The following is an 11,848-nucleotide window of genomic DNA, read 5'->3' as shown; positions in this document are numbered from 1 at the left end:
CATCAAAGGTTCAGGGAGGTAGCTTACCACCATCTTCTCAAAGACTAATAGGAATGGACCATAAATGCTGGACTTATCAGCAATCTCTACATCCCATTAATGAATAAATGATTAGAAATGAAATCCCAGAAACAGTCTTGGGCTTTGGGGAATATAGTAAAGTTGAGCAATGTCATAGCAATTAAAGGAAAGTGCATTAAATCAAAATGGTTGAGAGATATAACTAGCGAATTGAAAACAGTTGAGATAAACAGCAATTAAATATTTCTTTCTTCCACCAATGTCAATTTATGGTATAAAAATAAATTAATGCGGATGCTGGAATCTGAAACAAAAACAGGAAATGCTGGAAAGTCTCAGCAGGTTTGACAGCATTTGTGGAGAGAGAATAGAGCCAACGTTTCAAGTCTTGATGACTCTTCCAGAGTTTTATAGACTCATAATTTTACTTGTGCCTAAATGTAAATAATTTGTGATTAATTTGTGATTGATCTCTGAGATAACAGAACGTTGCAATTCTTAAGGTTTGCCATTCAAACTAGGCAGTAAATACTGTGAGGAATCAAACTGCTTAATCAGAGTGCATGCACCTACCTCCTCAAGAAATTTCAAATGATTTCAATGGTGCTCCAGTCCATGATGATCAAATAAAAAAGTAAATATAACATTTCAATGCATGCAAGTAAATCATCAGGCTAAACTATTTACTGAATAAATCAAACGCCATTCACTGGAATTAAATCTCATTGTTGTAGTGAATGACAATATTCTCTGTGTCACAAAGAATCATTGTGATGCAAAAGATAATGTTTTCAACAGTACCAGCCATCTCTTTACCTGTACTATATTTGTTAATGCCCCATGACCATTGCAGCCCCTAGTACATTTGTAATATTTATTTACTTTTCCTTAAATTGCCAATAACATTTCCTTTCTTAAACTTGCTTAAATCTCAACTGCTCACAGTGTAGATTTCTTTCCACTGTACTTCCCGTGGCATTTTTGAACTATTTGCTTAAAACAACTTTTTCTTACAGACGGTGGCACAGTGGTTAACACTGCTACCTCACAGCTCCAAGGACCTGGGTTCGATTCCTGGTTTGGGTCACTGTCTGTGTGGAGTTTGCATGTTCTCCCCGTGGGTTTCCTCCGGGTACTCCGGTTTCCTCCCACAGTCCAAACATGTGCGGGTTAGGTGCATTGGCCATGCTAAATTACCCCTTAGTGTCCCAGGATGCTTAGGTTGGAGGGATTAGCAGGGTAAGTATGTGGGGTTATGGGGATCGGGCCTCAGTGGGACTGTTGTCAGTGCAGGCTCGATGGGCCGAATGGCCTCCTTCTGCACTGCAGGAATTCTATGAAAATCTTCCTCCTCTTTCTCAATTATTCACATTTTTAAAATTCTTTCATGGAATGTGGGCGTCCCTGGCTGGGCCAGCATTTATTGCCCATCCCTAATTGCCCTCCATTTCAGAGGACATTTGAGAGTCAGCCACATTGGCTGTGGCTCTGGAGTCACATGTAGGCCAGACCACCTAAGGATGGCAGATTTCCTTCCCTTAAGGACATTAGTGAACCAGTTGGATTTTTTCCTGACAATCAACAACGGGGTTTCATCGTCATCATTAGACTTTTAATTACAAATTTTTATTGAATTCAAATTTCACCATCTGCCATGGTGGGATTCGAACCCAGGTCCCCAGAGCATTACACTGGGTCTCTGGATTACTAGTCCTGCAACAATACCACTATACCACTGCCTCTCCTTCACACAATGAAAACTATTTTTCTCACCTTAATTCCCATTGTCCCATTTACAGTTCTCACTAAAATAACTGCTTTAAACCGAACGGCCACCAGAACAAACGTGGTCCAGAGTCCATTGACTCCTGCTAAACCTGTAAAGTTAGCAGCTCATAAATATTCTCCTCTGGCCCTGCAGAAAATATTTGTCTGCCTCAGCAGCACATTACAACTTCATTGCAAAAAAAAACACAGTTAGCTTAGAACTTGAATTTAATTGCCTAGACTATAGGCAACGGTACGGTGGTACGGTGGCACATTGGTTAACACTGCTGCCTCACAGCGCCAGGGACCCGGGTTCGATTCCCGGCTTGGGTCACTGTCTGTGTGGAGTTTGCACATTCTCCCCGTGTCTGCGTGGGTTTCGTCCAGGTGCTCCGGTTTCTTCCCACAGTCCAATGATGTGCGGGTTAGGTGGATTGGCCATGCTAAATTGCCCCTTAGTATCAAGGGGACGAGCTAGGGTAAAAATGCATGGGGTTATGGAGATAGGGCCTGGGTGGGATTGTGGTTGGTGCAGACTCGATGGGCCGAATGGCCTCCTTCTGCACTGAAGGATTCTATGATATGTATTTCAAAAAATGAGAAAGATTATGATCAACTCAAAATTAGCCATGAAAATGAAGCTTAGAATGCGGGGATGCTATGTTACTGCAATTTTGACATTCAGAATTGAGTGTTGGACAATCAGTGAGCAATGCAGAGAAAAACTAAGTGAGAAGTCTAACAACACCAGGTTAAAGTCCAACAGGTTTATTCGGCAGCAAAATTAGACATGAAATTAGACTTTGATTTAAAATTTGATTAAAAATTAGAATTAGGGTTTGCTTCCAAATAAACCTGTTGGACTTTAACCTGGTGTTGTTAGACTTCTTACTGTGTTTATCCCAGTCCAACACCGGCATCTCCACATCGAGAAAAACTAAGGCATCAGAGTTGTGGTTTTTGAGGTGAATAATCAAGATATCTTGGACAAGTCACACTACCGATGAAGAGGTGTGAGGAAAGTTTGAGACCAGAAGGATTCTGCTGATCAAGATCAGAAGGAGACAGTTAGAATTTCTTGGGCATGTAAAAGGAAATCATGATTTAGAAAGTCTGATGGTGATGGGAAAGGTTGATGGTAAAAAAACGATTGAGGTAAACAAAGAACAATCTTTCTAAAGAACTTCAAAAACTAGATGAATAGACCACCAACCAAGAGCAAGAATAACATGGAGGACCATTGTATCCAACACCCTCTTAGGGCCTGGTACCTGAAGAGAGAGAGAATCTATATAAAACCTTAGTGTCACATTTGACCCCAAGATGAGCTTCTGACTTCATTATCACACTGTCACTAAAACTATTTCCACCTCCACAACATCACTCAATTTCACTCTGTCTCAGCGCAGATACTGCTAAAACCCTCACTCGTGCCTTTATTACCTCCAGACGTGACCATTCCAAAGCACTCCTAGCTGGTCTCCCATATTCTATCTCTGAAAACTTGAGGTAATTCAAAATTCTGCTGCCCCTGTCTTAGCTCAAACTATTCCTGTTCACCTGCCACCCTAGTACTGGCTGTCCCCCCATTGCCTCCTGATCAAGCGACCTTTTGCTTTAAAATTCCCATCCTCCTTTCCCAATTCTGTCATGGCCTCGCCCCTCCCTATCTCTGCGATTTCCTCCAGCCCCACAATCTTCTGAGGAACCAGAGCTCCTAAAATACTGACCACTCTATTTTAAACACTCCATCAATGGGGGCCATGCTTAGGATCTAAGTTCTGGAAATCACCTTCTACTCCTTTCCACCTCGCAACCTTAGTTTCCTCTTCTAAGACACTGCTTAAAAAGCTACGTCTTTTGCAAACTTTTTGTCATCTGACCCCACGCACCCCGGACATTCTCTCTTCCACCTTCTTCCGTTGGGAAAAAGATGCAAAAGTCTGAGGTCACGTACCAACCGACACAAAAACAGCTTCTTCCCTGCTGCCATCAGACTTTTGAGTGGACCTACCTCGCATTAAGTTAATCTTTCTCTACACCCTCTAGCTATGATTGTAACACTACATTCTGCACTCTCTCGTTTCCTTCTCTATGAACGGTATGGTTTGTCTGTATAGCGTGTAAGAAACAATACTTTTCACTGTATGTTAATACATGGTAAGAGTTTTAACAACACCAGGTTAAAGTCCAACAGGTTTATTTGGTAGCAAATGCCATTAGTTTTCGGAGCGCTGCTCCTTCGTCAGATGGAGTGGAAATCTGTTCACATCTCCAGATCGTTAATACATGTGACAATGTTAAATTAAATCAAATCAAATCAAATTAATGGGTGGGATTTCATGGCCTCGCTTGTCCCAAAACCGTAAAATCCTGCCTGAGGTCAACAGACCTTTCCATTGTCCATCCCTCGCCCAGTCCGATTCCCGTGGCAGGCGGGGTAGTAAAGCTCTAGCTAATATCTCCTTATGTGGATCAATGTCATATGTAAAGTTGCTATGAAGCTCTATGGCACCTTTTGTTATAATAAAGGTTACTATATAGAATTAATTTGTTGGTGTATAACATTGAAATGTGTTCTCCACCATTTGGCCTTCACAGCTGTTATTTCCAAACAACCACATTGCAGTCTAGGAGTGTCCAGTTCTACAGAATGATTTCTCATCCTTACTCACCTTGTTTACCTTTTAGTGATCCCGGCCCTTTTGCTCCGGTACAAAGGTTCCAGACGCTAAGGCAACAATTTTGGTTGACTACAGCAGAATCAGATCACAGCTGTGCCTCGTTACGCATAGAAATACACGCAAGTTACAATGCTGAAATGGCTCTTTTGATCCATCCAATCCCAGTCACTATTTACCCTCCATGCAAGCAAACAGTTTTAATTATATTTATCCATCATGTTCCCATATCCCTTTATCCACATATCTAATCTGATCTTTAATGTTGACACCACTTCTGCTTTATACACTAACCCTGGAGGTTCCACTACCCTCTGTGTATAAAGAAGTTTCACATGCTATCTTTCTAAATCTCTTAGAAGCTGATTGTAGAATTCTAGTGCTCAATCCATTTTAAGAATCTGCAGTGTTGTGGGAAATCTCCGTTACACTTGTATAAACTCCAAAACATCGAAAGTCCTTACACATTGTTGCAATTCATCCAGGCTTTTGTAAAGTGTATTTATTAGTGTCACCAGTAGGCTTACATTAACACTGCAATGAAGGTACTGTGAAAACCCCGAGCCGCCACACTCCGGCGCCTGTTCGGATACACTGAGGGAGAATGTAGCATGACCATTGCACCCAACCAGCATGTCTTTTGGACTGTGGGAGTAAACCGGAGCACCCGAAGGAAACCCACACAGACATGGGGAGAACATGCAGACTCCGCTCAGACAGTGATCCAAGCTGGCAATCGACCATGGGTCCCTGGCGTTGTGAGGCAGCAGTGCTAACCACGGTGCCACCCACAGTATGTATTATAAATTTAAATTTTCTTTCCTTGAATTGATATGAAAGGTTATTCCCTACTTTGCATGCTCAAGTAACACAATGTACACTTGTTTTCCTCATCGTTATGTTTGTTTTTCAACTGTTTTATATTCATCCTTGCAACAAGCAGTGCTTACTGCAGTGATATGTTTACTCCAGTGTAACTCTGATTGGTACAACATGTTACTTGTTACACATAAATGAAAAGACATACTTTGTTATATCTATAAATAACATTAGTATCATTTTACCAGGAATTACATTTTACAAATGTTATTATGGCACTTGGTACTTTGTAATGTTTACTTCCATATTTTTCCACGAGGAAATGTTCACAGGAGGTACAAACAATGATCTTATGAATTTTTAAAAAGTTAAAGAGATTTTCCTTCAATGAGTCCTTAGAAGAAATGGAGATTAACTTTGTGGGAAATAGTTCTAGTTCTTTATTGTTCTTGAGGGAAAAGGAGTTAGCAAAGAAAGCACATTGGGGTTTGTGCAGTTGGAGCTGTTGTTTGCGAAGTTTTTGGGCTTCAATATTGAGACATCCGTACTTGGAAGACATCAGACGCAATTCTCCCAAAACATTTCTAAGTGTCATAATGGCGAGAATAATGGAGTGATCTGTGCTGGTCTCTCAGACACGCTCCGCACTGCAATCCTCCCACATTCAGGCACTTTTTTGGAGAGTTGGGAGTTCTGCGTCAGTACTGGGGTGAGCGCTTGGGTGCTGTTCTGCAAGGGCATCCCAATTTCACAGTACAATGGAAGACCCTTTCCCTCACCCCACAGACATTGAGACCTCCACCCCCCCCCTCCCTCTCATCAGCGGTATGTTCCCTCACCCCCTCCCCGACACTTGTCACCAGCATTGGGGCCCTCCCCATGGATCCTCCCCACCTGAACCCTGACATGCCCTCCCTCAGGACCCCGGACATGCCTCCCCATCAGGATCCCCAGCATGATCCATTCCTGGGTTACCTCCCCATCATAGCCCTCCCTCATCATAGGCCCTGTTTGTCATAGGCCCTGTTTGTCATGCCCCACCCTCTTGGCACCCTCCCTGACACACTTGGCACTTGGCAGTGTGCAACTGGCACTGCCAAGTGCCTGGTGGCCACTGCCAGTCTGCCGGGTGGTCCTCCCCAGGTTAGCACTGCCCGATGGGCATTTCCCAGCCATGACCCCACCCCCCTGAGGGCTAATAGCCACCGAGCCCCCCTTGTGGAGACCAGTATTGATTTGCGCCATTGAATTCTGTGTGCTGAGATTTGAATAGGCTATGAATATTTATATGCTACTTTAAATATGCTAATTGGACTTGCCCTTTTTCTGGGTGCGATCCGCCTCGCGCCATTAGAAAGGGGCCAAAGGAATAGCAAACTGCCTGGCGCCGGGCACGAAATGGATTTTTAGGCTCCCTCACTATTCTCTCAGATCGGTGCGATTTGCATCATGCACGGTAAGGTTGGAGAATCACCCCCATTGTACACAGAACACCCAGGCTACCTGCAGCAAAAGGGCCAATGGTGCAGAAATCATTGATTGGATGAGCGGCAGGAGTTATGATATATGGATAAGAGTTTGCAAATTACTGAAACTTGGTGAGTTGGCATTACGGTTATTTTCCTTTTCTCGGATTGCAATTCTTTTTCCTGAATGGGTAGAACTGGCTATAAACAAATCAAATGGACTGATGGGAAGGAAGCCCAAATCATCAAGTGTTTTTCCAGCTCCATCCCCTGATCAGATTGGTCTATACGGGCATTTCAGCCATAACTTTAATGGAGTGGGGAAGAAGTTGCAAGGCAGCCACACCTTCTGGTAGCCTCTGGTTTTATGTGCTGTTGTGTGCCAAGCAGAGGCAGAATGAACATTGTAATTCAACCAATCTCTTTGATCACTAACAAGAAGGGCTAAAAGACTATTTCCATTTTGAGCATACTTAAGGTACAATAACATAATGCACTTTGCCACTAAGAACACTTACTGGTGCGATCTCTTTCAAAATATCAAATAACGTTGGAACACTAGATTTGAAGTTTATTTATTAGTGTCACAAGTAGCTTACATTAACACTGCAATGAAGTTACTGTGAAAATTCCCTAGTCGCCACACTCCAGCACCTATTTGGGTGCACTGAGGGAGAATTTAGCTTGGCCAATGCACTTAACCAGCACGTCTTTTGGACTGTGAAAGAAAACTGGAGCACCCAGAGTAAACCCACGCAGACATGGGGAGAATGTGCAGACTCTGCAAAGACAGTGACCCAAGCCAGGAATCGAACCCAGGTCCCTGGCGCTGTGAGGCAGCAATGCTAACCACTTTTTTTGTTGTATTTTTATTGTATTTTGGGATTGGATGAGATCAATGGCAGTCGGCAGTTTGATTTGAATAAGATGACACAAATATCTGTTCTCTGGCTGAGGAATCGAGTTCTAATGCAATCAAAGCCAGTGGCAGCACAGAAGTTTGCAAATTAAAATTCTGAAGATAATTGTCTAAGATAAACAATGTAATTATTTCAACTTCCGTTGTATTGCACAACTTGATGTCGATTTCCTCCGACTCTGTTTCCTTCAGGGAGATTGCTAACTGGGTTTGATGCTTACACTTTATATTGTGTGACCATGTGCCAAAACAAGCTTTTTATCTGGCTTCATCGTTGTGTTGCTTTGGGGAATTATTACTGGATTTTGTTGTCACTGCACAACAATCTCATTCTTATTAAAGTAATTATTTTCCGCTTAGCACAAAGAACTGGAATAGCTCTGAAATGTGAAATATGAACATTGTGGCTTTGCCAGCCCTAGGGCAACTGCAAACTGCTCAGCTGATCCAACATGGAGACATATAGATGCAACCAAAGGGAAAGGCATCCTACACTAAGCGTAGTGCAAGAGATCAGTTTTAAAATATAGGAAAGCAAGAGAACTGGAGAAAAAGATAGGTCTAATGTAATGTGATGTATATCATTGATGGCATCCCTCGAAGATCTTTGGTTGGACCTCTGCTGTCTCTAATGTGCATGAATTAATTCTATATCAAGCCCAATCATAAGCTTAAAATAAATACAGAAAAATGCTGGGAACAGAATTTGGAGTGGCACAGTGGGTTAGCACTGTCGCCTCACAGTGCCAGAGACATGGGTTCAATTCCAGCCTTAGGTGATTGTCTGTGTGGTGTTTGCATGTTCTCCCCGTGTCTGTGTGGGTTTCCTCCGGGTGCTCCGATTTCCTCCCACAGTCCAAAGATGTGCAGGTTAGGTGGATTGGCCATGCTGGTGTCCAAAGATGTGTAGGTCAGGGGAGATTATTGGGGTAAATACATGGGTTTATGGGGATGGGGCGGGGGTTAGGGCTGGGTAAGATTCTATGTTGAGAGTCGGTGCAGACTCGATGAGCCGAATGGTCTCCTTCTGCACTGTAGGGATTCTATGATTCTAACATTCAGCAGATCATGCAGCAGGAACAAGAAACAGAATCAATGCTTGAGGTCATTAACTTTTCATGATGATTGGAACATAATAGAGATGAAAGCCTTTGAGTAAGTAAAGGTGCAGAGTCAGGGAGAGGAGAAGGGGTGGGGATAGGGGGCAGGAAGGAACTTCCATAAGACCATAAGAAATAGGAACAGGAGTAGGCAGTGCAGCCCTCGAGCCTGCTCTGCATTTAATAGGATCTTGGCTGATCTGACACATTCCTTACATCTATTTACCTGTCCTTTCTCCATAACCCTTGATTCCCTTCCTGATCAAAGGTCTATCTATCTCAGCCTTAAATGCACACAAGGATTCTGCCTCCACAGCTCTCTGTAGCAGAGTTCCAAAGCCTCACAACCTGAGAGAAGAAATTCCTCGTTATCTTAAATTGGCACCTCTTTATTCTGAGACTATTTGCCCCGTCAGGCCCCTTAAGGTCCCTTATGTTTCAATGAGATCACCTCTCATTCTTCTAAATTCCAACGAGTAGTGTCCCAATCTGTTTAACCTTTCCTCATAAGACAAATCGTCCCATACCGGGGATCATCCTAGTGAACCTTCTCTGAACTGCCTCCAATGAAATAATGTCTTTCCTTAAATAAGGGAACCAAAACTGCTCACAGCACTCCAGATGTGATCTCACCAGTGCCTTGTATGGAGGTAGATAGACTTCCCTAGTCTTATACTCTAACCCCCCTTAAAATAAGGGCCAGCTTTCCATTAGCCTTCCTGATTACCTGCTGCATCTGTATGCTGGCTTTGTGTTTCGGGAGAGGTCTGTGATAAGGTGGAGGGAGAAATGATTGGATGACAAAAGGGATGGCAGCACAACAGCCAAAAGAGCCAATAACAGAAATAAAAGATGAGGGAATGCAAATGTCTACAGCAAAATTGCAAATGGGGAGGGAAGCATGGAAACATTGGCAAAAGGGAGAAGGAACCTGTGCTTCATGAATGCAACAGAAGGTGGGATGATCACAGGGTTGCAGAGAAAATTGGTCTTGTTATGATCCACCTAACTATCCAGTAATTGTAGTAATGTGGATGTGGAGTAAGGTTATTAATTGCAGGTTGAGTTGGTAGGAAGGTAAATGCAATGTTAGCATTCATTTCGAAAAGGCTCGAATACAAAAGCAGGGATGTACTGCTTTATAAGGCACTGGTTAGACCACATTTGGAATATTGTGAGCAATTCTGGGCCCCTTGTCGAAGGAAGGATGCGCTGGCCTTGGAGAGGGTCCAGAGGAGGTTCACAAGAATGATCCCAGGAATGAAAGGCTTGACATATGAGGAACATTTGAGGTCTCTGTGTCTGTATTTGAAGGAGTTTAGGATGAGGGGGGCTCTAATTGAAATTTACAGAATATTGAAAGGCCTGGATAGAGTGGATGTGGGAAAGAGGTTTCCCTTAGAAGACAAGACAAGGATCCAAGGGCATAGCCTCAGAATAAAGGAATGACCCTTTAAAACCAAGATGAGGAGGAATTTCTTCAGCCAGAGGGTGGTGAACATATGGAATTCATTGCCACAGGAGGCTGTGGAGGCCAGATCATCAAGTGTATTTAAGACAGAGATAGGTTGTTCTTGATTGGTAAGGGAATCAAAGGTTATGGGGCAATGGCAGAAGAATGGGGTTCAGAAACACATCAGCCGTGATCGAATGGCAGAGCAGACTCGATGGGCCAAATGGCCTAATTCCGTGCCTATATCTTATGGTCTTATGATTTTATGGATAGTTGGACTGACACAAGAAGAAACCTGACACTCCCCCAGCTGAGGATTGCAGTCTGTACCACAGGAGAGAGGAAATTATAATGAAGGAAATTTTGTGGATGGCAGTATTCAGGTAAATCTAACCAGTATCCAGGAGTTAGATATACCCAGTATCAAGGTAGATCTACCCAGGATCCAGGAGGTAGATTTACCCAGTAACCAGGAGGTAGATCTATTCACTATCCAGTAGATCTACTCAGTATCCAGAAGGTAGATCTAACCAGTATCCAGGAGGTAGATATGCCCAGGATTCAGGAGGTAGATCTATTCAGTATCCAGTAGATAGATTTAAAGCTAAAGTTTTATTTTTTAGCCACAAGTAAGCTTACATTAACACTGCAATGAAGTTACTGTGAAAATTCCCGAGTGGCCATACTCGGGCACCTGTTCAGATACACTGAGGGAGAATTTAGCATGGCCAATGCATCTAACCAGCACGTCTTTCGGACTGTGGGAGGAAACCGGAGCACCCGGAGGAAACCCACGCAGACACGGGGAGAACGTGCAGACTCCACCCATATAGTGACCCAAACCGGGAATCAATCCTGGCGCTGCGAGGCAGCAGTGCTAACCACTGTGCCACCCATAGTATCCAGGAGGTAGGTCTACCTAGTATCCAATTGAATTATAGAGACCCTACAGTGCAGAAGGAGGCCATTCAGCCCATCGAGTCTGCCCCGACCTCAATCCTACCCAGGCCCTAGACCTATCCAATCCAATGGCTGCAATACCATTTTGAAGAATGGAGCATTTAAGAGTGAAATGTCTAACAGAGGTGAGATTTTGGGCGGCACAGTAGCACAGTGGTTAACACTGCTGCCGCACAGTGCCAGGGACCCGGGTTCGATTCCTGGCCTGGGTGACTGTCTGTGTGGAGTTTGCACATTCTCCCCGTGTCTGCGTGGGTTTCCTCCAGGTGCTCCGGTTTCCTCCCACATTCTGAAAGACGCGCTGGTTAGGTGCATTGACCCGAACAGGCACCGGAGGGTGGTGACTCGGGGAATTTCACAATAACTTCATTGCAGTGTTAACATAAGCCTTACTTGTGACAAATAAATAAACTTTACTTTATAAACTTTAACTTTAAAATAGAGGACAAGTGGATTTTGCCCCGGATTTATTGGACTGACCCAGGGGCAGACTGTCCCAGTGTAAGTGAGAGCAAGTCCTGCAGCAGCCAAGCTGTGGCTGGGCATGGAGCAGGGAATGGCCAGAGGGGGCGCTGCAGCGGCGCGGTGCGCGCATTGAGCGGGAGCGCACGCCCGCGCCCCAGTGTGTCGGGGGCGCGCCCGCACGTTGGTCGGCCCGCACG

Source organism: Mustelus asterias, chromosome 1, assembly GCF_964213995.1.
Source record: "Mustelus asterias chromosome 1, sMusAst1.hap1.1, whole genome shotgun sequence".
Lineage (NCBI taxonomy): Eukaryota > Metazoa > Chordata > Chondrichthyes > Carcharhiniformes > Triakidae > Mustelus > Mustelus asterias.
This window is presented reverse-complemented; position numbering follows the sequence as displayed.